The sequence below is a fragment of the Gracilinanus agilis genome, chromosome 3 (assembly GCF_016433145.1).
Source record: "Gracilinanus agilis isolate LMUSP501 chromosome 3, AgileGrace, whole genome shotgun sequence".
NCBI classification, from domain to species: domain Eukaryota; kingdom Metazoa; phylum Chordata; class Mammalia; order Didelphimorphia; family Didelphidae; genus Gracilinanus; species Gracilinanus agilis.
Window position 1 is genome coordinate 12,536,634 of NC_058132.1, and position 25,711 is coordinate 12,562,344.

The following is a 25,711-nucleotide window of genomic DNA, read 5'->3' on the forward strand; positions in this document are numbered from 1 at the left end:
CCACAAACTGGAACAGGAGCAGGTGGAAGAGAAATCTGGGGGCTACCTTGATGGGAGTCAAAGGCAAGACTGCTGATCTTGTGAAGAGATGAGGATCTGAAAAGTGAAAGGCAGATCCTCTGAGATAGGAACTGGTAGTTCTCTGAAATAAGTGTTTTCCTGGTTCTGGAGGAGTGATTTCAAGCTTCCTCTCCCAGGAGAAATAACCAATATCTACAAGACCCCCAATAATGTCCAAGAAAAACTTGCCAGGAGTTCCACCGATGGACTGGGCTGTTTGGGCCCTCTTGAAGGCATAAGCTAGTCTTGTTCAATGGCTACCAGTGAAATGCTTCAGGATGTTCAGAGGCAGAGTTCCGCTCTTAGGAATCTGGGGAATAAAGGGAGGGCAGGTAAATAAAGCAGTGTGCCTAAGGGGAGCACACATAAAAGGAGGTGGGGCCTGGCCTGTCTGGAGGTCTCCAGGTGGAAGAGCTATGCTGCCCAGACTTACCCCAGCCTGGCTTCATGACCCCGACCCCCACCCCCCATCCTAATTGTAGTAGCACAGTTTGTGGCCGGAACTTGGATGCCCTGGAGGAGCTGGGAAGGAAGGTGGGGGTTGGGAGGCACCTGGAGCCGGGTTCAATTAGGATTAGAGGGAGGGGGAGGGGTTGGGGAAGATCCAGATCTGAATTCCGAGAGGAGAGAGAAGGGAAATTAAGAAGGAAGAAGCCAGAGGAGGGAGAGAAGAGAGGGAAGAATGGAAAGAGAGGGAGGAGAGGAGAGGAAAGAAAGGATGAAATAAAGAGTGAGCAGGAAGACTCCTTTGATCTCACAGATCTAGTTCTGAGCTTACACTGTGTGGGGTTGGGGAGGCTGTACTGCTCCATTCCATGGGCCCTTTGGTACAAACTGGGAGTGGGAAGGATGAAGGGAGGCATCTGTTGTCATAGAGAGAGAGAGAACCCTGGAGACTGGGACCTGGCTTAAAAGTCATTCCATGGTGGCCAGACTGAGTGCATTCCAGATAACTGAGAAAATGCTTTGATGAATGTTCCTAATGAAAGTCATGAGCTGGGGTGAAGGTGCAGAGTGTGCATTCTACCTAGCCTGCAATCAATGGCAATCCCAGAGGCAATTGGGTGGCATAATGGAAAGGATATGGGACCTCATATCAGAAAGACCTGGGTTCAAATTTGACATTTGGTCTGTGACTGAACCATTTATCTACCATTTGTTTGCTTCTGTTTTCTCAACTGCAAAATGGGAATAATAATGAACATATCTTTCAAAGTTGCTGTGATGATCAAATGAGATCATATTTGTAAAATCCCTAGCACAGTGTCTGACCCATAGTAGATGCTATATATAAAAACATTTCCTGTCTTTCTTCCATCTATTCAGAAGCCTGGGAAATTTTAGCAGAGACCTGAGCAGTTCTCTCTTTCTGCCTTTCCCCCATCCCTTTCCTATAATGTTCCCCCTAGCTATGCCACTCCCCAAAACTCGGCCAATGCATAGGCAATTATTAAATACCTACTATGTGCCAGACTTTGTGCTAGGCTAAAGTAAAAAATATACCATCAGGTATGACTTCTTTTTTTTTTATTTTATTTTAAACCCTTAACTTCTGCGTATTGACTTATAGGTTGAAGAGTGGTAAGGGTGGGCAATGGGGGTCAAGTGACTTGCCCAGGGTCACACAGCTGGGAAGTGTCTGAGGCCAGATTTGAACCTAGGACCTCCTGTCTCTAGGCCTGGCTCTCAATCCACTGAGCTACCCAGCTGCCCCCAGGTATGACTTCTTAAGCTCCATTTGAAATGACAACCAGGAATGATATTCTGTACAGATGGTATGGGACATGAGCACCATATACACTTATATATGCTGGTAATTTTTATTCCATCATTAATTTCTCTTTAAACAGAAATCTTCAGTGTTACCTTGTGGACTTTATGAATTTATATTTTTTGGAGTCTTAGACCAAAGCCCAACCCCATCCATCACTGATCACCTATTCTCTTTCTTTGTCATCTTTGCCAAAGTGTTCCTAGGTAGGAAGGGAAATCTCAAGGTTGGTTTCATGTATGCTTTTCTTATTCTTTCTGACCCGAAACATTCTTTACTATGGGAATTAATGGTTTGTAGTTCTTTTGAGGACTATCAGTTAGTCAAGTAATATTTATTAATACACCTATTCTGTGCCAGACACTGTGCTAAATATAAGAAAAGCTTCCCCTCCCCAAAAAAGAGTTCCTGCCCCCAATAAACTACTGGAGGTTATTGAATGGGGTGGGGGTGAGGGGAAGGTTGTGATATGATCAGATTTGTTCTTTAGGAAGGCTGATTTTACATCTAAACTGAAAGATTGGCATGGGGAGATATGGGGCAGGAAGACCAGCTAAAAGGCTATTGTTATGGTCCAGGCATGAGGCAATAAGGGTACACCAATATGGTGGCAATGTGAGAATAGAGAAGGAAGCAAGATCTGCTATGAATTAGAAATGATGGAACTTGATAACTCATTGGATATGGGGTGGAAAAAGAGAGAGTGAGGAGTCAAAGATGACACCTAATTTGCAAGCCTAGGTAGCTGGAATGATGTTGGTACCTTCTACGGTAATAGCATTGTCAGGAAGAGTTGACAGTTTTAAGAAAAAACAATGGGTCCAGTTTTGGACATATTGAGCTTAAAATAGCAATGGGACATTTAGTCTACTAAGAGGTCAGGAAAGAAGTTAATGATGGAGAGGTAGCTCTGAGAGTCATCTGCATAGAGATAACTGAAACCATGGGAACTGATGAGGCCATCAAGTGAAATAGTATAGATGGAAAAGAGAAGAGGGCCCAGGAGAGAACTGTGAAGGATACCCACTGTTAGTGGGCAGACTGATAAGAGAAGAACCAAGAAGTGGCAGAGTCAGGACAATTCAAAGAAAAGAGTATCAAGGAGAAGAGGAGAGGCTGCATAGAGGTAAAAAAGGATGAGGTTTGGGAAAAGACCATTTGGTTAGGTAAGTTTGGATAGAGTAAATTTGACTAAACTAAATCAGAAACTAAACCACTAGGAGTTAGTAAGGGAGTGAGTAAAGAAGTGGAGGCACCTATTATAGATTGCCTTTTCAAAACTGTTAAAAGGAATCATTCTGGAAGACTTAAATCTTATGAATTCAATCATCAATAATGACTCCAGACAACTAATGAAGAAGAAGACTTTTACCTTCTGACAGAGGTGACTGACTAATGAAGAATAAGGCACATTTTTGAACATGGCCAATATGGTAGCCTCTTAAATTTTTTTGTTTGACTAAGCAAATTTGTTTTTTAAAAAACAAGGCTAGGCACTCACCAATCAGGTTGAAATCAATCTTAGTGAACCAGAATATTTCTGCCATTATAGTAGATATAGATATTGAGTTTTAAGGACCAAGAGTGGAGAAAATGTTTGTATAGTGCTTTAACATCTTAAGGCTTCTCTTTATTCTGTATATTTTCTAAGGTAAGTAAATGATGAAATATGAGTAAAAGCTTTCCCATATTTGTTACATTTATAAAGTTTTCCTGTAGTATGAATTCTTCATTGGGAGATATGAGATGAGCTCTCATTAAAGGCCTTACCAACTTCTTTGCATTCATAAGGCTTCTTTCCAGAATGAATTCTTTGATAGTAAATAAGGAGTTATGAGTGAAAACTTTCCTGCATTCATTGTATTACTAAAGTTTCTTTCTAGTATGAATCCACTAATGGGAGATAAGGGATGAGCTCTAGTGAAGACTTTATCACCTTCATTATATTCATAAGGTTTCTCTCTAGTATGAAGTCATTAATGGGAAATGAGGGATCAACTGTGGCTAAATGCTTTCCCACACTTATTGCATTCATAAGATTTCTCTCCAGGATGAATTCTCTTTGGGGACATAAGTTGTGGGTTCTGCATAAGGGCTTTTCCACACTCATTGCATTTATTAAACTTCTTACCAGTATGAATTCCTTGATGAGGACTAAGTTGTGTGCTCCATCTGAAGGTTTTCCCACACACTGTACCTTCAGAAGGTTTCTCTCTAGTATGAGTTCTCTTCAGTATGAATTCTCTGATGTTTAATAAATTTCATGCTCCAGCAAAAGCCTTTTGCACATTCATTGCATTCATGGGCTTTCTCTCCATTATGACTTTTCTATTGGAAAGAAAGTTGCGTGGTCAAGCTGAAGCCTTTCCCACGGAGCTTACATTGATGGGGTTTATTTCCAGAACAAATTCTAAGATGGGAACTATGGGAAGAGCTGTGGTTAAAGGATTTCCTGCATTCATTATGTTCATAAGGTTTCTCTTGTGAGAAATTATTTCACTCCTACCTTGTATGAGTTACCAATCATTACCAATCAATAGTTTTTATCTTTCTGATAGTTTTTCATCTAATCAGTGTTATCAAGTTTAATGTGATTCCATAGGGATAGTAATTAGTTACTTGGATATTCAGTTATTAACAGAATAATATATATTATATTTATAATTAGTTGGTTAGTTAGTTGATGAATAAATCTCATTAGAAATAATTGGATGCAGTTGGTTCTTTCCCGTAGTTGAAAAAAGTCTTTCTTCTCATGTTAAACTTATATTAAACTTTAACTTATCAACATAACTTGCAAGGTTATAGAAAAAATCTTCATGCTAGGCCTGAACATTTAAGCACTATATGATAGACAGGAATGGCATAAGCATCAATGGAAAGATCCAAGATGTATTAAGAGCCCCTCCACTCTTTGCCACTTTCTTCTTGTGATCCATCCAAGGCAGGCTCTGACAAAGTGTTGGACCCTAAACCTAGCAAACACACTGGGCCAGGCCTCATTGCTAGAATGTTGTCACAGGAGGGGAGAGGCAGGAGAAGAAGGGCTGAGTGCCATGTGCCCACCCTACTGTTATATAACAAGATTTAAGGGTGTGCTGAGGGTTTGGAATCCACCAGTGAAAACACACACTTTGTACTATCTCTGCCTGGACCATCAAAGTACTTAGAGACGCTGAAGGGTAATAAAAGCTATGATCTGGAGAAAGCAGGAGTCTCAGACTGTGAGGAAGACTTGGGATGCTATTTGCTGCACAGAGCTAGGTCCCTTTAATAAATAGCTATTGGTTTGGAGCTCTGCCTCAGTTGTTTTATTTGCAGATTAGGGAATTGAAACATTATTCTCTCCTGTATGCCTTCTATAATGGTCAGTAAGTTCCATTTTTCAGTAGAAGGCAGAGACTATTGCATTTAAAAATCTTATGTTGAGAAGGGAATCCTTAGGCTCCAGAATCTTGCCAGAGGGGTTCCAGACTAGAATATTAGTGAAGAATATCTGAATTATAGTCTTGGGCAACCACCTCTCCACTTCTCTGGGCTTCCCAGGCTTTTCTAGCAGACCCCTTTTATGCTCCAAGGTCAATTATGCAGTGATTCTCAATCACTGTAACTGTTCAGTGGCTCAGTTCCCAGTCTGTAAAATGGGAATGACAATTTCTGCACTCTTCCACTTGGAAGGGCTGTTGAGAAAAAAGTGCTCTTTTAGACTTTAAGAGCCAGAAAAAAGGGGACAGTGACACAATTGCCATGATTATCATTATTATTAATTATTATCAGGGAAAGAAGAGAGGCATCTATGCCACCAGGATACTCTGGTTCCAGCTTAGGATGCTCCCTGGTCTTAGGGTTCTAGATTGGTTCCGAGTAGTTAACTACCAGGAGATGACTCCTTGCCTTTGGCCAGATGGAGCCAACCCACAGTGTAGTCACTGAGGGACCAGGTTGCCTCAAGGACTCCAAACTAGGGCAAAAGTTTGGATCACCCAGTTTGAGAGCCTGGAGGCACTGGCCCTGCCCTGCCCAGCCAGAAAGACCCTAGTTGGGGAAAAAGAGGGGATGAAACAGCATTCACAGACCCCATGTCCATGTCCACGACAACCCTCTTTCTTCAAAAGCCCTTCATAAACTTGGAAGCCCCATTCTCTTTCCCCCCATCAAATATAATTTATTGACATGGTTTTGTTCTTACATCTCCTAAACTTCCCATTCAGCAGAGGGATGTTTTCTCTCTTCCCTGCCCCCTCACAAGGGAGCAAGCCCCAACACAGAGATGCATGCAGATTCTCACTTTGGCTAAAGTAAAGGAGTTAGCATATGTAAAGACCTTTTAGAACTATATAAATGCTAGCTATTGTGTCCCCAAATGTGTGTCTGTTATTAAATTAATCGCCCACCTCCCAAACTGGAGCTAAGTGGCTGGTTTTATCTTCATTCTTTTTGGATTCTGGAGTTATCCTTGCATTGAACTGATTTCTTTAGTTTTTTTTTAAATCCTAAACTTCTGTCTTGGACTATTGGTTCCAAGGCAGAAGAGCCCTAAGGGCTAGGCAATGGGGCTTAAGTAACTGGCCCAAGGCCATGCAGCTTAGACTTGTCTGAGGTCAAATTTGAACCCAGGACCTCCTGTCTCTAGACCTGGCTCTCAATCCATTGAGCCACCCAGCTGCCCCACATTGAGTTCTAAAGTTGTTCAAAGCAATTTTTCCTAATGTTATCATTGTATCAGTTGTTTTACTAATGCTACTCACCCTGAGTACTCCCTCCTGAGAGAAGCTCTTCTCCAATATGGTTTCATCATTTCTTTGTGTGTGTGTGTGTGTGTGTGTGTGTGTGTGTGTGTGTGTGTGTGTGTGTGTTTCAAACTCCAAGATTTGTATTCATCTATAAGGAATGAAGAGAAACACTTTTAAATATTGTTAGGGTTCAAATGGGTGGCCACCAGAGGAACACATGAGATAATGCAATCAAAGCAGGAGAAAGCTTTATTGCCAGTGCGCGCTGGGGGAACTCAGCAAGAGAATCCCAAGTGGTACATTCAAAGGAGGGAATATATATGTTTCAAGGGCTAGGGTATAGGTGCCTGTGTCTTAGGGTTAGCTAATAGCTAGACAGTGGGAATAGGGATGTTTCCAGGTGCCACAGGATATGATTTTTAATCTTCAAGGCTGTCCTGTCTAGGGAGGAGAGGTGTCCCTGGGACTGTGAGCTCCAGATAACCGGCTTGCTGAGCAGAGCATGACGCTATCAAAACCCCCCTGCTTAACAGGGTATGATGCTGTCAAGCTGTTAGTTATGAGTCTCAGCTTTTTGGCTACAACAATATGAAGGAAACGAGTTTCAATAGCCACAAGATTATTCCATAGAGAGGAGAAAAGGCACAATTAGAGTTTACCTAATAGTAGACCATGAAAATTAAAAGGGTTCAGATTCCAGAGTAAAATGATATGCTCTAAAATGATGAACTTATTTATCAATGAAAAGAAAAAAGGACACTGGATAAAACAGAGGTATCTGAGATGTTCTTGAAGAAGGACTACAATTTACAGATAGGATCACAATACTCAACAAACAAATATCTCAACAGGCATAAGATAACTATTAAAAATGATGTAAAGGGGGCAGCTGGGTAGCTCAGTGGATTGAGAGTCAGGCCTAGAGACAGGAGGTCCTAGGTTCAAATCTGGCCTCAGACACTTCCCAGCTGTGTGACCCTGGGCAAGTCACTTGACCCCCATTGCCTACCCTTACCACTCTTCCACCTAGGAGCCAATACACAGTATTGATTCCAAGACGGAAGGTAAGAGTTTAAAAACTCTCAATGTAAACATTGAGATCAAAGATTAGACATAGAGGAAGGGGATTGCAACAAAATTTGTCTATTGTCAATTTATTTTGTTTCTTGTTCAGGTCACAGAAAAATATAGTACCATTAATTAGTTCCCAAAATCCTCTTGTTAGAGTAGGTATTGTATATCAATTTCTGATAGTCTAATGAATGTAGTGGCAGTTTTAAAATTTGAATTAAATTGGATCCTGATTGTCATTGAAAAGCCATGTAGCCTCGGCTACTTCATAGGGTCTTAGATTGCACTTGAGGAATGAGTACTCTCTACTGAGAGAAGATCAGAGAGTCTTATTAGGGTTAAAAGTGCTAAGACTAGTATCCAGCATATGGACACCATCAATTTTATTTGAATTGTGATTTCACAGATGCCATTCTCTCTTGAACTCTCTCTCTTCCTGAAGAGAACTATTTTAGAGCTTTCTTAATGGAAACCATTTCTTTAAAAAAATTTTTATTTCTTTATTTTTAATAGAATTTATTCTCACCCTCCCTGTACCTGCCATACAGATGTCCATATTGCTCATGTCATGAGAGAAGTCATAGATTATACATACAAGAATGACAGACTCTGATGATATCTTCAAAGACAGAGAAATTGATTAAGGAGGTAGGAGTAGGACTAAGCTGCCTCTCCAAAGAGAAAAAATTCAGGATTTGTATATCCTAAAGCAGTGGTTCCCAAACTTTTTTGGCCTACCACCCCCTTTTCAAAAAAATATTACTTAGCACCCCCTGGAAATTATGAAACTATTTACTGAACTCAGAATAGAATGTAATACGTGTGGCCATCACCGCCTCCCTGGATCACTACAGCACCCACCAGGGGGCAGTGACGCCCACTTTGGGAATCATTGTCCTAAAGGAATAGAGTCTGCATGACTTGGAAAATAGAGGTGAGGAGGGAGACAAGCAAGGGGGACAAGCAAGGGGAATAGGTGACAGTAGGGTGCCTTTGAGTCTGGGGGCATAAGCACAGGTATACATTGTTGGGCTGATCATAAAGGTGGATGAGTTGCCTATCCTGAGGACCTGATGATGTTTGAGATGCAAACAGGAGGTATCCCTCTATGCTAAGACCCTTATCATAAAACTAGTGTAAATGCATCTAAAGTGATAGACAGAGAATCCTTTGTTTAGTCCGCTATCTCTAGTTGCACTAGGGCAGTGATGAGCAACCTTTTGAGCTCGGTGTGTCAAAATTCTCCAAAAAACCGAGCATCACTCGGGTGGCGTGTCACTTCGAGAAAAAAACCATAATTTTGTGATATTTATAGTTTAAATAACAAAAATGTATAATTGTAATATATAACTGTATTTAATAAACCAAAATAGGCAAATTAATATAGGTAGAATTGTCAGCTATAGTGCAGTGAGTGTCTACACTACACAACAGCAAATGTTTCATCCTCTGCATGTGGCCCCGTACTTCTCCGCATGCGGCTGTGTGTCATCGAAAATGGCTACGTGTGTCAGTGTTGACACACGTATCATAGGTTTGCCATCACCGCACTGGGGCCAGCTTTCTTCTGCCGGCACTGCGGGAGTGAAATTCCTCATGCAATCTTTGACCTGGGATTCCAGATTTAGGATTTCTAGGGGATCCTGTGGCCACCTCAAAAATGAGTTGGAGGGGGGCAGCTGGGTAGCTCAGTGGATTGAGAGCCAGGCCTAGAGCCGGTAGGTCCTAGGTTCAAATCTGGCCTCAGACACTTCCCAGCTGTGTGACCCTGGGCAAGTCACTTGACCCCCATTGCCCACCCTTACCACTCTTCTGCCTTGGAGCCAATACACAGTATTGACTCCAAAATGGAAGGTAAGGGTTTAAAAAAAAAAGAATAGAAAAAAAAATGAGTTGGAGGAAGAGATGGCAAACCACTCCAGGATCTTGAACCCAGTGCCTGTGTCTATACTTCAGAAGTCCAGAAAGACAAGAACAGCTTAGGCAGAAGGGAGAATTTCCAAGGTACAAACTTCACAGTATCCCAGGCTTTTTGGAACAGTGAAAAACAATTTCTCTTCTGGTCATAGGCAGCTCTGTTCAGTCTCAAGGAATGGATTTCTCTCTGAAGAAAGAGATAACAAGAACTAAGCTTAAGAGTTTTCTGTCTTAAACCCACCTTCCAGGCCTTTTCCATGCCAAGATTTGTTGCCATAGAAATGTGATGATTGAATATTTTTGTTTGTGAGCCTTGTATTCAACTCAAAATTCCTGAGATTTTTTTTTAAAACCCTCACCTTCTGTCTTAGAACCAATACTGGGTATTGGTTCTAAGGCAGATGAGTGGTAAGGGCTAGGCAATGGGGGTTAAGTGACTTGCCCAGGGTCACACAACTGAGAAGTGTCTGAGGCCACATTTGAACCCAGGACCTCTTGCCTTTAGGTGTGACTCTCAAACTACTGATCCACCCAGCTGCCCCCAAGTTCTTGAGATTTTTTAATTCTTCCCCATGACTTTGAATGGACTTCTAGAGGACAATTAGGAAAAGAAAAGGATCTATGGAGAAGATCCACCATACAGAACTGTTGCAATGTTCCTCTGGAATTCCATTCTGGGAATTCATCTAGGACATTTGAGCAAGAAGCAGCATAAGGGATGTGGTGGAGTCAACTGGATTAGGAGCAGAGCAGGAAAGGAAGGGACCTTTGTTGCTGACCAGATTTGAGCAGGAAGCGTCAGATTTTGACCTTTTTCCCCCTCTGTCCCTTCCTTCCTCCAGGGAGAAGTGGGTTCTTATTTTTTCTCCATTGTAAGAAAATTCCTTTACTTTCCTACCTCTTCCTCCCAGTCTTTGCAAAGGAGCTTAAGCTACTTAACAGTCTGGTGTGTATACATGGAAACAATGTCATTAATATTCATCTGTTAATCTGAAAAAAAAAAAACCACAGGGCCACCAAAGTAGTTACCAAAGAACATGTCTTTTGTAGAACACACAGACACACACAAAATCTGAGCTCTGAGACTCGGGGAAAACACAAAGAAAGAGAATTTCCATTGAACTAAAGAACTTGAAATTCTTTTTATATCTTGGGGTCTTGGGAAAGAGGTTGTAGCCCCAAGCTAGGTTGTCTGGGAGCTGGCCTAAATACAATAAGAGAAACTAAGAAGACAAAAGGGTACTTAAGATTTGACTATATCCACCCACCACTCTTCTGGGAGTGCTCAATGGGTGCTTGATGGCCTATTGTTCAGTATACAGCCTGGGTTAGTCTGGGGGTTTCTTGAAAGCAAGTTCCTATGGGATAATGGTAAATTTGAGATTCCATAAAATAAGGTTGTCATTTCCCCCTTATGGTTATAACAATTCTGCCATTGGCCATAAAAAGGGACTAAGGACTAAGAGGACCTGAAAGTGGCCTTCTGTTCCCAACAGGGAAGGGAGACAAAGGGCTGACCCATGGATGAATGGCTTCTGGGGGCACCTGCCATCATCAGAGACACATTGACCTTTAGCCAGAAGACAGGCACTTCTTTTTTAGCAAAATCTTAACAACAGAACAAGCCACCCCATTTACCACAGCAACATATCTTTCAAGTCTTGGGGGCCCAAGGGAGATGTTCCTAATCTTCTTTTGTAGAAGTCTCCTTTGCAATAGACAGGTTTTTGAATAATTTCATTGCTGGAAAAGAAAACATGGTAAATCTATTACCAAATTCCTCAAAGAGGAACTGATGACTCTTGCGTATTTGCTCATAAGTATAACAAGACTAAACTATGTTATCAGCCACAGTAGACAACACAGTAATTTGGACTGATTGAATGTTCTGATGGTCTTGATACTGGAGCTTAGACTATATATATATATATATATATATAAATTTATATATTTATATGTATTTTATTTATATATTATTTATATATATTTATTATATATATAAATTCATATATTTATATGTATTTTATTTATATATTATATATTATTTATATATATTTATTATATATATAAATTTATATATTTATATGTATTTTATTTATATATTATTTATTATATATATAAATTTATATATTTATATGTATTTTATTTATATATTATATATTATTTATATATATTTATTATATATATAAATTCATATATTTATATGTATTTTATTTATATATTATATATTATTTATATATATTTATTATATATATAAATTTATATATTTATATGTATTTTATTTATATATTATATATTATTTATATATATTTATTATATATATAAATTCATATATTTATATGTATTTTATTTATATATTATATATTATTTATATATATTTATTATATATATAAATTTATATATTTATATGTATTTTATTTATATATTATATATTATTTATATATATTTATTATATATATAAATTCATATATTTATATGTATTTTATTTATATATTATATATTATTTATATATATTTATTATATATATAAATTTATATATTTATATGTATTTTATTTATATATTATATATTATTTATATATATTTATTATATATATAAATTCATATATTTATATGTATTTTATTTATATATTATATATTATTTATATATATTTATTATATATATAAATTTATATATTTATATGTATTTTATTTATATATTATTTATTATATATATAAATTTATATATTTATATGTATTTTATTTATATATTATATATATTTATTATATATATAAATTTATATATTTATATGTATTTTATTTATATATTATATATATTTATTATATATATAAATTTATATATTTATATGTATTTTATTTATATATTATATATTATTTATATATATTTATTATATATATAAATTTATATATTTATATGTATTTTATTTATATATTATATATTATTTATATATATTTATTATATTTATATATTATTTATATGCATTATATATATTTATATATAAATTTATATATATATATAAATGTACATAAAATATAAAAGGTAACCTCCTTAGTTAGCTTTTAACATCTTAATATAATCCCATTAAAATCTACTTCTAGGGGGCAGCTGGGTAGCTCAGTGGAGTGAGAGTCAGGCCTAGAAACAGGAGGTCCTAGGTTCAAACCCGGCCTCAGCCACTTCCCAGCTGTGTGACCCTGGGCAAGTCACTTGACCCCCATTGCCTACCCTTACCAATCTTCCACCTATGAGACAATACACCGAAGTACAAGGGTTAAAAAAAAAAAAGAAAAAAAAAAGAAAAAAAATCTACTTCTAGCAAGTAGAAAAATATAAGCCATACTTGCTAAGAAAATACAGTTTGCTTAACAGTACTATAGTAGTTGCATAGTAAAAACACTATTCAATAAAAATAGATACTGTCAACTTGGAAAAAAACACAGAACCACTAAAATGATAAAAAAAAAATGGTTTAATGGAGTAAGAGACAAGTTCTTAACATTCAGCTGCCACACAGAGGCAAGGCTCTGGGACTTTGGGAATAGTGTCTCTGAGAGAATGTACACCACCAAAGATGATTCCCTAAAGAATAATCGAACATAGGGATCTTATATAGCTTTGGGGGAATTAAGCACATTAAACATACACTGACAGGTGGTAAGCTGGGTTGGGAAAGAGGCTGTAGCCAGAGGCTGGGGCATTAGGGGAGTGGTCTACTACAATGGATACTGAAAAGATGGTTCCTGAACAGTTGCAGGTCTTCTTGGGAATGGATCTCTGATACAAAGGAGGAAACTTCTAAGACTAAAAGGGTGATTGAGCATTTGAGCATTTCTATTATTTCTATTCTGGACACTTAATGGGCCCTGGGAGATCTTTTATTCAGTTTAAGACAAAGTCACTTTGGGACTTCCCTTAAAGTAAGTTCTCAAGGGAAATGGGCAAACTTGGGGCTTCCAGAATTCAAGTTGAAATACATACTAAACTATAGAAATATAAAAGAAAAAAACAAACCCCAAACCCACAAGACAGGTTTATCAAGGTTTGTAAACCTAGAAATGATACAAATCACCATTTGTGGAAAGAAATAAAAAAACTACCAACTAATACTGAATAAAAATTCTAGTTGTGGGGCAGCTGGGTAGCTCAGTGGAGTGAGAGTCAGGCCTAGAGACAGGAGGTCCTAGGTTCAAACCCGGCTTCAGCCACTTCCCAGCTGTGTGACCCTGGGCAAGTCACTTGACCCCCATGGCCCACCCTTACCACTCTTCCACCTATGAGACAATACACCGAAGTACAAGGGTTTAAAAAAAAAATTCTAGTTGAGTCAGAAGCCCCAAACAATATTAACTATACTTGCTCAGACACATATTGGATCACCACTGGAATATTCAAATGCTAAAACTACTCATATGATAATTTTGGTTGAAAAACAATTTAAAAATTAAATGAAAAATTCAAGACAAAAATTAAAATGGAAGTTCGAACTTCTCACTTCTCCTTCTGGAGAATTTAATGCTAATTTAACAGTCTCATTTCTCCCTCCTGGAGAATGAGATGCTGAAGATCTAAGAACAACATCCTTTAATTCACAACCATAACCAAGCTCAAATGGATTGGCTATTTCACTCACATAAGTGACTATTTAAAAAATTTAATTCCCCTTTGATTTATTCCAAGTAAATATTACATCCAAGTGATTGGATGTCTGTTTAAGGCAGTAACAAGATCTTAGGTCATTCTTCTCTACTGTTAATTAAATTGACAACCAAAATTTAACCTGACCAGTCTCACTCAATAGACATACCTTGGTTTCCCAAACTACTGCAACATTTTCCAATTATTCTTATAACCTCATATATTTCTGGAAGTCCCGGAATGAGTACCAGGTAGATGACAAACTCACTACTGGTTGTTTGAATGACAAAAATTCTACATACCTGAATCTTCCATTCTGATACATGTCAGCATTAGTCTATGACCATATCACCTTTCATGATTACAGAAAACTTGCAATAACAGGAGAAAAGAGGAGCGTAAGAGAAATAAAGGAGTAGTGTTCCCCTAATCTGGAGAATAAATTAATGCCAGTGTGAAAATGAAATGAACAATATTCTCACTAGTTATTTGGTTGAGTTCCCTTTCAATCCAAGAACTGATGAAATAACTTGGAAAACAGAGGTGACCATATGAGACACAAAAGAGGTCCCAGTGACACCCAGAGCCACCCAGTTTAGCAGCAACTGGGACCACCTGATAAGAACTGGGTCTATGAACTTGAGCAGAGCCTGCAGCCTCCATCTCACAATGGCCTTTCCAGCTCTCTACTTCCTGCCAGTTTGTTCAAAAGACCCAACCCCTACTTGATGTTATTCAAATGGCCCAATCTCCAATCATGGAACCCCAATCCCCATCTTCTGTCACTTCACCTTTCATGGAAATCCCATTCTCAAGGCCATCCCCATTACTTGAGAACCACAAAAAAGTCTAGTCTGAGATCTCCTCAGAGAGCCAGTGAAGCAATAAGCTTCCTGTTCTGCTTGCAATCTCCATAAAGCATTGATGGCTTCCCCCTGTTGCCCCATCCCTCCCCTTTTTTTGTAGATATGGTATAACCATGTATTTTGGAGATGAGTTTTAACCATGTATAGAACCAACCAGCTGTAAAACAGAAGTTTCTTTCTGAGGAAGCCACCCTTTTAGCTTCCCCATGATACAGAACTGTACCTGCAATTATGAGATTTCCCACTGGGCTTCTTGCTTTATCAACCAATTTGTTCCATAGCATTTCTCCTAATTATATTTCTGTACAATTTGACCACAAATGGCAGTTCTTTCCAATCATGTTTAGGGTTGAATATAACTATCTCCTGTTGTTACAACTATATCTTGTAGTTCAACAAATTCCTGATTAAAGAGTGACTCAGTTTCCCAAACACATGAGTTCATTGTCCAGTTTCACTCACCTGGCCGACCTGCCAAGTTGGGTCTGGACTGGAACTCAATAGGTTCCTATGAACTTCACATATCTGGAGTCACTTTAGCAGGTGGCTTAGGCAACAATAACTTTGAATCATGGGGGCACCTCCAATGTGTTGTCAACCTTGAAGAACGCAGAACCACTGAGGTAGTCTATGAAACCAAATCTTTAATCAGGAAGGAGATAGTGTTCAATATTCAGCTGCTACACAGAGTTGGAACCCTGGGGCTCTGAGGACTGAGGATCAACTGGGAGATGATTCTCCAAAGAACAATAAAACATAGGGATATTATATACCTTTTGGGGAACTAGGTACAGCAAACATACATTGACAGGCTGTGAGCAGGCTTGTGAAAGAGGCTATAGCCAGAGGCTGGGCTATCTGGGAGTGATCTACTACAAGGATACTAAATGGATGGTTCCTGCACACTGTGTTGGTCTTCTCCGGAACTATCTCTGGTACAATGGGGGAAACTTCTAGGACACAAAAAGGGTACTTAACATTTGATTCTATCTACTAGCCCCACCTAAACTGGGATCTTTAAGTACTTTAAGGTTTATTGTTCAGCCTGAAATTGTCAGTCTGGGATTTTTCTCCAGAGAGTTCTCTGGGGACTGGGACAAATTTAGGGTTCCCCCAAAACCAGTTGACAGAACAACCAAAGCAGTTACAAAAGAACAAGTCTTTAACCAGGACAAGGGAGACAATGCTCAATGGCCACCGCTGAGAGCCATGGACATACATACACAACCACCACACAGAGCCACCCAAGCTCTGAGACTCTGGGAACAACATCTCCAGGAAAAAATACTGGGAATGGGAATTTCCATGTAACTAAACAATTTGGGGTTTTGTTTATACCACCAAAGAGAAGCTACTGTCCAGTTACTTTGGGGCTTGAGAGAGAGGTTGTAGCCTGAAACTAAATATAGTAAGAGAAACCAAGAAGACAAAAGGGTACTTTACATTTGACTACATCCAAGTCACTTCTATTGTCCATTCTAGGACCAGGGTCAGTCTGGGAATTTCATAAAGATAATTCTCATAAAGGACAAGAGTAAATTTGGGGTTTCCTAAAACAAGATTGTCAATGTGTACATGGATATGGGAAGGGCAATTCCCACTTAAAGAGAGACAAGTCACTTTTCCTTTCAGGGCAAGTTGGAGGAAGGAGCTAAAGAGAGAGTCTATTTTCATACACTTTTAGATAATCCCTTTTCAACTCTGGCTCCAGGCAGAGTGGAGACTTAGTCATGCTTCTCCTGATGCCACTTGGGTTGCTGCAATGACTGAAAGGATTGGCACTTTCTGCCACCTGAGCCTGGAGTATCTAAGTTACAGAAATGGAAGACGCTTTCTATTGCAGCCGCTACCTCAGTGACATTTGAAGTCCCTGGTACACACACCACCCAGGTCCCCTCTTCCCATGAGGTACCCCCAGGACTATTACTTCTGTCATTAGGTGAAGTGGCGGCAATTGACTCAATGGTTTCTCTGGAGGAAGCACTGGGTGCCCCAGTGATCAGAAGGGCACAGGTGGCTGAGAAGCATTGCTGTCTTCACCAGGACCACATCTGGAAAGCACAAAGAATACTTCCCCTGTGAACACTGATCTCTAGGGTTTTCTACCCACCTTCATTCCCTACATTTCTGAAAGGAAGGGAGGGCGAAGAAACAGGTCCCTGTAGTGATGGCCAAAGGGGAGTGAACCATTTTGAGACTCAAGGTCTAGGTCCCAAACCAACTTGAACCCACTGTTTCCTCTAGAGAATGGAACAGAAGAGCATCTTGACTTGCAATCAATATTCCAAAGTGTGTTTCTTCCTGCACCTCACTCCCTCTACTCAACTTCCTTGAACCCATGTGGTAGAACTGGGATGAAAAAGGTCCCTAAGGACAGGAATGAATACCTGGTAGTCTCACCCTAGTTCTGGCACACAAGTGCTGAAAGAGGTGCTGATGATTATCCTTTCCCAGCTCACCCTGCCTATGGAGTGTGCAGAAAAGGGACTCTAAACATGGTTCTCTCTTCACTGCTTTCCATTCTTCTGGGATGTCTGTTTGTTTGCATTCCCACAGAGTCTCAGGGTCTAAGCCTGAAGGGGGAAAGCCTCAGGTTTGAGAGGCAGGGAGATGTCACAATTGGAGGCATCTTCCCTATCCACACCACAAGTTTTTCCTCTTTGCCCTCAGTCAATGCCCATCCTGCTGAGACACGCCTTACACAGTGAGTACCTGCAGCATTTCAGGAGGCATTTTAGAGTGAGATTCAGAGAACTGGGAACTGCTTTTTCCCCTTCACCCCAGATATCCCCCTGCTCGATCATTCCTATGGGACCTGGTTGTCTTCATCTTAGACTATAGCCAATTTTGGTTTGTTCTGGTATCCTTGCTAAGTAGTGGTATTTGTGTCTCCTGGTTTCTTTTAAGTCCCAGCTAAAATTCTGCCTTATATAAGAGTCCTTTCCCTAGCCCTTTCTTTTCTTTTCTTTGTTCTCTTCTCTTCTNTTCTCTTCTCTTCTCTTCTCTTCTCTTTTCCTTTCCTTCCCTTTCTTTTTTTTTTTTTTTAAACTCATACCTTTTGTCTTTGAATCAATTCTAAGGCAGAAGAGGTGTGAAGGCTAGGCAATTTGAGTTAAGTGACTTGCCCAGGGTTACAGAGCTAGGAAGTGTCTGACATCAAATTTGAACCCAACTCCAGACCTATCCACTAAGCCACTAGCTGCCTCCCCCTATGCCATCCTTCTTAATGGTAGTGTTAAAGTCGTCTAGGTAGTAAGTGGCAGATTTGGGATTTGAAACCAGATCTTCTGATACCAAATTCAGTGCTCTTCAAATACATATTTTTAGACTTTAAAAACCATTTAAAAATTACAATGATAGTGGCTTATGCAATTACCATTTTTCTATTCATTAAAAATTGCTTCAATAACCTGTAGTTTCTTTTTCCTTTTCTTTTCTCTTCTTTTCTCTTTTCTTCTCTTTTTTCTTTTCTTTTCTTCTTTTCTTTTCCTTTTTTCTTTTCTTTTCTTTTCTTTTCTTTTCCTTTCTTTTCTTTTCTTTCCTTTCCTTTCCTTTTTTCTTCTTTTCTTTTCTTTCCTTCCCTTTGCTTTTTGATAACACTACAGCTAGATCCCCTTTTCTCAAATTTCCCCATTGGGGGAAAATGCCACAATTCTTGTAAACATGGAGAATAGTCAATCAAAATAAATGCACACATTTGCCATGTACAAAAATGTATATATCATTTTGCACTTTGAGTCCATCAGCCCTCTATCAGGAGGTGGGCAATTTTTTCCCATTATCACTCATCTGGAGTCATGTTTGGTCATTATATTGCTTAGAGTTCCTAAATCATTTAAAGTTGTTAGTCTTTAAAATGTTGTTATTGGGGGGCAGCTAGGTGACTCAGTGTATTGAGAGCCAGGCCTAGAGATAGGAGGTCCTCGGTTCAAATGTGACCTCAGACACTTCATAGCTATGTGACCCTGGGCAAGTCACTTAACCCCCATTGCCTAGCCCTTACCACTCTTCTGCCTTGGAACAAATACATAGTATTGATTCTAAAATAGAAGATAAAGGTTAAAAAAACAAAATAAAATGTTATTATAGAAATCGACATCTTGTCTTTGCTCAGTTTATTGGTGGTCAGTTCATGGAAATCTTTCCAAATTTCTCTCTGTATTTTTTGTAGTTGTTTTGTTTAGCTTCATGCAGAATCAATTGACTGCATTCATCGTCTTCATTGACCCTTTTATTGATGAACATGTTTAGAGATATTAACTTGCCCCAAAGAACTGCAGTAGACAAATAGCCAGAATTTGGGGATGTTGTCTCATTGCTTTCATTTTGTAGGATGAGATGATCCACCAACTCTCAGATTTTTTTTTCCTGGCTAATGCAATGAATAAAGGGGCCATGCTTGGAGTCAGAAAAAAAAAATCTGAATTTGAATCCAATCTCAAACACTCACAATCCATGTGACCCTGGAAAATCACTTAGCTTTATTTGCCTCAGTTTCCTCATTTGTAAAATGGGGATAATAATAGCACTTACCTAGAGGACTATTGTGAGGGTTATGTGGTAGTAAATGGAAAGCCCTTAGTGCAGAGCCTGGCCCAGAGTAAAGGCTATATAAATGTTGGTTATTATTATTAAATTATTTGTTCTCCATTTTAGTTTGAATCCTTTCTTTCAAGGCCTTTTATTGATTATACTTTTTTATTGTGTGGTGGTCAGTAAAGGCTTTGTTAGATATTTCTGTTTTGTGTGACAGTAAACATTTTTGCACTTGTGAAGCTTTTTGAGGGCCTTATCCATGGTCAGTTTTTTTACCAGAGACATTTGAGAAACACACTTTTCTTCTTCATTTCAAGTAATTTCCAGGCATTGGTAATAGCTGGCCTTTCTAAAGTCCTATTGGGGTGTTTACCTTCTTCCTTATTCGTTTTTTTCTTTGTTATGTTTGGTAGATTTCTTGGTCTAAAGTCTACTGAAATGGACAGCTCTTAGAATTTTCCTGTCTCTTTTTCTCAGTGTATTTCTTTCCATTTCTCCTTTACAAAGTAGATGCTTTACAATTTGGTGCATACATGTAAATAACTTTCCCTTCGGTGTTTCTGATAATTAAATCATTTCTCTACATAGCTCTATTATTAGTTTCTATTCTAACATCAAGGAGCTGATGCTAGGCCAAGAGGGTCTGATGTAGGGAGCCTGCCAGGAATACAATTTGAACTGTTTTCAGTTCTTTTAGGAGAGGAGAGATGGGAATGAAGCACCTTCTTCTCAGATTCTTTGATTTATTAGACACACCACCTTAGGAATGATTCACTTAGCGCTGATGTTAGGCTCACAATTAAATTTTCCCCAAAGTCAGGGGAAATAAAAAATATGCTTACTATGTAATATGAATTAGGGATTTATTCCTACACACAAAATAAATGCTACATTAACAATGTAGGAGAAGCGAACAGAATGACTTAACACAGGACGTGAGAATTTAATTTGAGAGGTAACAAGGTGGCTTAATGGTCAGTGGATTGGATGTAAAATCACGAACACCAAGTATGGATACTAAAATCTCTAAGGATGATGTTAGGAAGGAGCTAAGCTGTAAGCCAAGAACCAAAGTCAATCAGAAAGATGATTAGATGTGGTCAATGCCAGTGATAAAGATGGGAAGGGGGACAAAATAGCCAGATGGCAAAATCTTTCAAGAGGTTATTGAATGATGTTAGAAGGGGAAATAATCTGATAGGAATATTTTTCAAAGTCAACATGGAAAATAACTGGTGGTTCTGCCCCAGAAGAGCAAGATGTATGGCAGATGGCAAGTGGGACTCCTTGAAAAGTGAGAAAACTTGGTCTCAAGTACAACCTCTACCTCAAACTGGCTGTGTGACCCTGGACAAGTCACTTAACTTCCTTGTGACTCAGGCAATTCCCTAAGGTTATGAGTTGCAGAGAAGTGGAGGGAATTTCCTAATCTGGGAGTTCTCTATATTCATGAAATCACACGTGTCCCATCAGGGCCAGAGGAGTTGAGGGGGTATAAATTGTGTACTTTGGGTCCTATTTGGGTCATATCTCTTACAACATTGCATTATTTTTGGTTAGGAGTGTAGACCGAAGTTCTTCCTTTTTTCCTTTCAGATTTTCGACATGGGGTTACCAGGTAGCTCGGGCTTTTATCTTTGCCATTGAAGAGATCAACAGAGATGTGCAGCTGTTGCCCAACCTAACCCTGGGATTCTCTATTTGGGATTCTGAGAACTCTATACTCAAGGCCCTTCAGGGGATTGGGGGCCTCTTGAAAGGTCAAGGAGATCCAGTTCCCAATTATAGCTGCCGATCTAACCCTCCCCTTGCTGCTTTTGTTGGAGAAGCCCATTCTTCTCTATCCATTCCCATGGCCAGATGGTTGGGTCTTTATAAATTTCCTCAGGTGAGTGATTTTGGATTCTCTCTTATTTACTACCCAACACATTGAATCATGTCATACCTCCAATAATAATAATATTATATTATATGATAATAATATATGTTATATTATAATATTAAAAAACTTGAAATCCATCTTGGAATCAATAATGTAAGATTTAAAATTAATATCCAAATACTCCAAGTATTATATTTAACAAGATTTACTAATAATAACTAAATAAAAACTAGAGTGAAAAAAAGTGCTAACCCAGCCAAGGTAGAGAGAGAAAAAAAGAGAGCAAGAGGCGGAGTTACAGCCAACTATATACAAAACTTGACCACACAACTTGATGGAGAGATTAAAAGGAATTCTGGGAAATACTAGAGGAATTCTGGGGAGCGTAGTTCAAAGGTACAAAATTTCCACTTATACAGTACTGTCCATTGGTTCTAAGGAAGAGGAGTGGTAGAGGCTAGGCAAGCAAGGTTGAGTGATTTTCCCACAACTACATAGCTAAGAAGCCTCTGAAGCCAAATCTGAACCCTGGACCTCCCATTGCTAGACCTGGTTCTCAATTCTGAACCATCTAGTTACCCACCTCCTGTATGATTTCAAACCTAGAAGTCACACCCCTTCAGAAACATGTAACCTTACTCACAAAGCAGCTTTTCTTAAATTGTATCAGAATCTTTGTTTTATGGGTTGCCATAGACAAAGAATTTGTTATCAAGTGGCCAGCCTACTGGAGATGAGTTTCTCATGGGCTGGTTACAATTTATACCAGTGGTTCCCAAACTTTTTTGGTCTACCACCCCCTTTCCAGAAAAAATATTACTTAGCGCTCCTGGAAATTATTATTTTTTATTTTAATAGCAATTAATAGGAAAGATAAATGCACCTGTGGCCATCACCGCTTTCCTAGATTGCTGCAGCACCCACCAGGGGGCAGTGGTGCCCACTTTGGGAATCACTAATTTATACTATTGGAGGGAATATAGATGATCAATGAGATCACGGATCCATTTGTAGAGCTGAGAAATCGGAGTCCAGTAGTTCCAATAGCTGGTGACATTTCAACTAATACAGGCTTGACAGGAAATAGTCATCCATCTCCAGCACTACCTTCCTTACCCTCAGAGATATGCTAAAGTAGAATGAGTTAACAAGATTTATTAATAATAACTAAATAAAAGCTAGAGTAAAAAAGTGCTAACCCAGTCTAGGTTGCAAGAGAAAAAAAGAGGGCAACTCATTCTATTTTAGCATATCTCTAAGGGTAAGGAAGTTTTTTTCTTATATGAAAGCTAAATCTGCCTCACTGCCATCTCTACCCAGTCCTTCCAGTTCATTTTCTATGCCTATGGTTCTTGGTATTAATATAATGAAATTGCATTTTTATTTAAATAAATCATGTTGTCATTTTACAATCTACATACACATACCCAATTCAAATTACCCATTTTATAGATCTAGGATGGGTGGTAAACCATGAATACAAAGGTGAAGAAATCCAATTATTACGGAAATTTTATCTTTTGAAATTCTTTCAAACATTCTTCCCCCAAACATATTTTAATCATAATAATTCACCTGTATTTTGAATTATTAAAATGAGAATATTATAACTAGTCAAATAGCCTTCAGGGAATAGAGCATCCTTGAATGTAATTGCTATGTCATTGGAAATATGAAACTTAAAAGAAATAATCTCCCTCAAATATCTTGCCTAAATTTCTCTATTGGACTAGTAATAAATAGGTGGTAAACACAGTGTAGGAAACATAAAAATCACCATCCAGGTTTCTTCAATGTAAGACTTGAATGGGGAAGAGGACTGGATTTCTCTGTAGCATTTAACACTCCCTCCTGCTTTGGTTTCTGAGATGCTGTCCTTTAGTGATTTTCTCCTATTTCTTTCTTGATCAATTTTCTACATGTTTCACCCTAATTTAGTTTAATTTAATAATTTAAAAAACCTCTTATCTTCTGTCTTAGAATTGATACTTAGTATTGATTCCAAGGCAGAAGAGTGGTAAGGGTTAGGCCATTAGGATCAAGTGACTTGCCCAGGGTCACACAGTTAGGAAGTGTCTCAGGTTAGATTTGAACCCTAGGATCTCCCCTCTCCAGACCTGGTTCTCGATTCACTGACCCATCTAGCTTCCTCATATCCTAATTTTTGTCAAAGGTTCAGTTTCTGGCATTCTTCTCTCAGTTACTTTTATGGGTTTGGGTTCTTACTTTATATATGTATAAAACATCTAGTTTTGCAGAATTTAACTTTATGAAATCACCTGACCATAGGTTTAGAGCTAGAAGGGACCACAGTTATTATCTAGCCTAGTTTCCTCTATTTTACAGATGAAGAAATGAAAGCATAGGCAGGTAGAATGTTTTGGCCAAGGTGGTAGTAAACATCAGGAGCAGAATTTGCTCCTTAGTCTTCTGTTTGTCACATGTACCACTAATTGCAAGCTGACCACTTGACTTTAATGTATTTATTTAAAAATTTTAAAATATTTTTCCATGGTTACACGATTCATGTTCTCTCCCTCTCCTCTTCCCTCCCCACTCCCAGAGCTGACAAGTAATTCCACTGGGTTATATAAGTGACACCAACACTTGAGTATGCCATCCTATCAAGTTCGACATTCTAAAAACTTAACTTATCTTCTGCCTCTCACCAATTTTTTTAAGGACCTTAGCTTTGTCTTTCAACATGATCATTTTTATCACAGCCTCTTCGACTGGCAGTCTTTGACTATTCTCCTCTCTTCCCACATTCAATGAGTCAAGAAGTCCTGACAGCTCAACTCTTCCTTTGATCTGCCACCATCACCTGCTACCTCAATGACTGAAATAACTATTTCCCCAAATTCTAGAAGGCACAGACATTACTAATACTGCCTTTGTCGTGGGAAAAACACAGCACTTGAGTTTAAACATTGGACAAACACTACTGGAATATGTAATGAAGAAAGTGCCATCTAAAAAACAAAATCAATGTTTATAAAATTATATTCTCTTAACTTCCTTCAGGAAAAATCTTCGCTTCCCTTTGAGCTTGAGAACAGAGCTTCTCACTTCCTTTAGATTGGAGACCTCTTTGGAAGTCTGAGAAAACCTGTGGACCCCTGATTTGCATGATGTTTTTAAATGCATGAAGTATAATAATTATGATTACAAAGGAAACAGATTATGCTAATTTTTATTAAATGAAAAAAAATGTCCAAGCTAAGTTCACAGAACCCAAGTTAAAAACCTGTGCTCTATAGAAAGTGGAGAGTGCTCCAAGTGACACAACTCATAATTTAATTTTTTGAGGATGGATTCCCATTCTAGGCACTTCTTTGATATCCCAATTAGGGACCATTTAATAGATCTGTAGAAGTTTTGCAATTATAGGCATAAACAACACTACAGAATTCTAATGTGAAAATTCAATCTTCTATGGAGATTTATTAGACCAAATGCAATTCTTTTGGTGTTTTGGGTTATAGATTGAGTAAAAAAATAAATGGGGTGGGGCTGTTAAGAATGATTAGTCTTATCATTGAGTCAAAAAATTAGGACTTAAAATTGTGGCTAGAGAGTTCATAAAGAGGAATAATGTGATTGAAGTCTGGTATCTTACTTTATTTTATTAAAAAAAAAACACCTTATCTTCCATCTTAGAATTAATACTATCTATTGGTTCCAAGGCATAGGAGCTAGGTAATGGAGGTTAAGTGACTTGTCCAGGGTCACATAGCTAGTAAGTGATAATGTCAGATTTGAACCCAGGATCTTGTTTCCACTGGAGCCACCTAGCTGCCTGTATATCTTACTTTAGAGGTGACAGGGAATCGCTGAATTTTTGATTAGAAAAATGACATGGTCAGATTTTTAATTCTGCCATTTTCACTGTCTGCCTGGATCTGGGGACAAGTTGCTTCATCTTTATGGGCTTCAATTCTTCATGGAGGGGACTGAACCATTTAACTTTCCAACTCTAAAACTTTCCCTCTATTATGAGATTATGCTTTAGGAGTCAGGGAGAACTGAGTTCCAGACTGGCCTCAGACATTAGCTATGTGACTCTGGGCAAGTCACAGCCTCTATTTGCCTAGGAAACTGCTCACTGGTGCAGTGGCTAGAGCCCTGGCACTGGAATGAGGAAGACCTAAGTTCAAATTTGGCTTCAGACATTTACTAACTGTGTGACTCTGGGTAAATCACTTAATCTTCTTTCCTCAGTTTCCTCATCTGTAAAATGA

The 25,711-nt window shown here is 38.5% G+C and overlaps 1 pseudogene; it reads left to right on the forward strand.

Moving 5' to 3' along the window:
* The first annotated feature begins 313 nt into the window (after positions 1–313).
* LOC123240752 overlaps positions 314–25,711 on the forward strand; it is a 40,439-nt pseudogene continuing 15,041 nt past the window's right edge.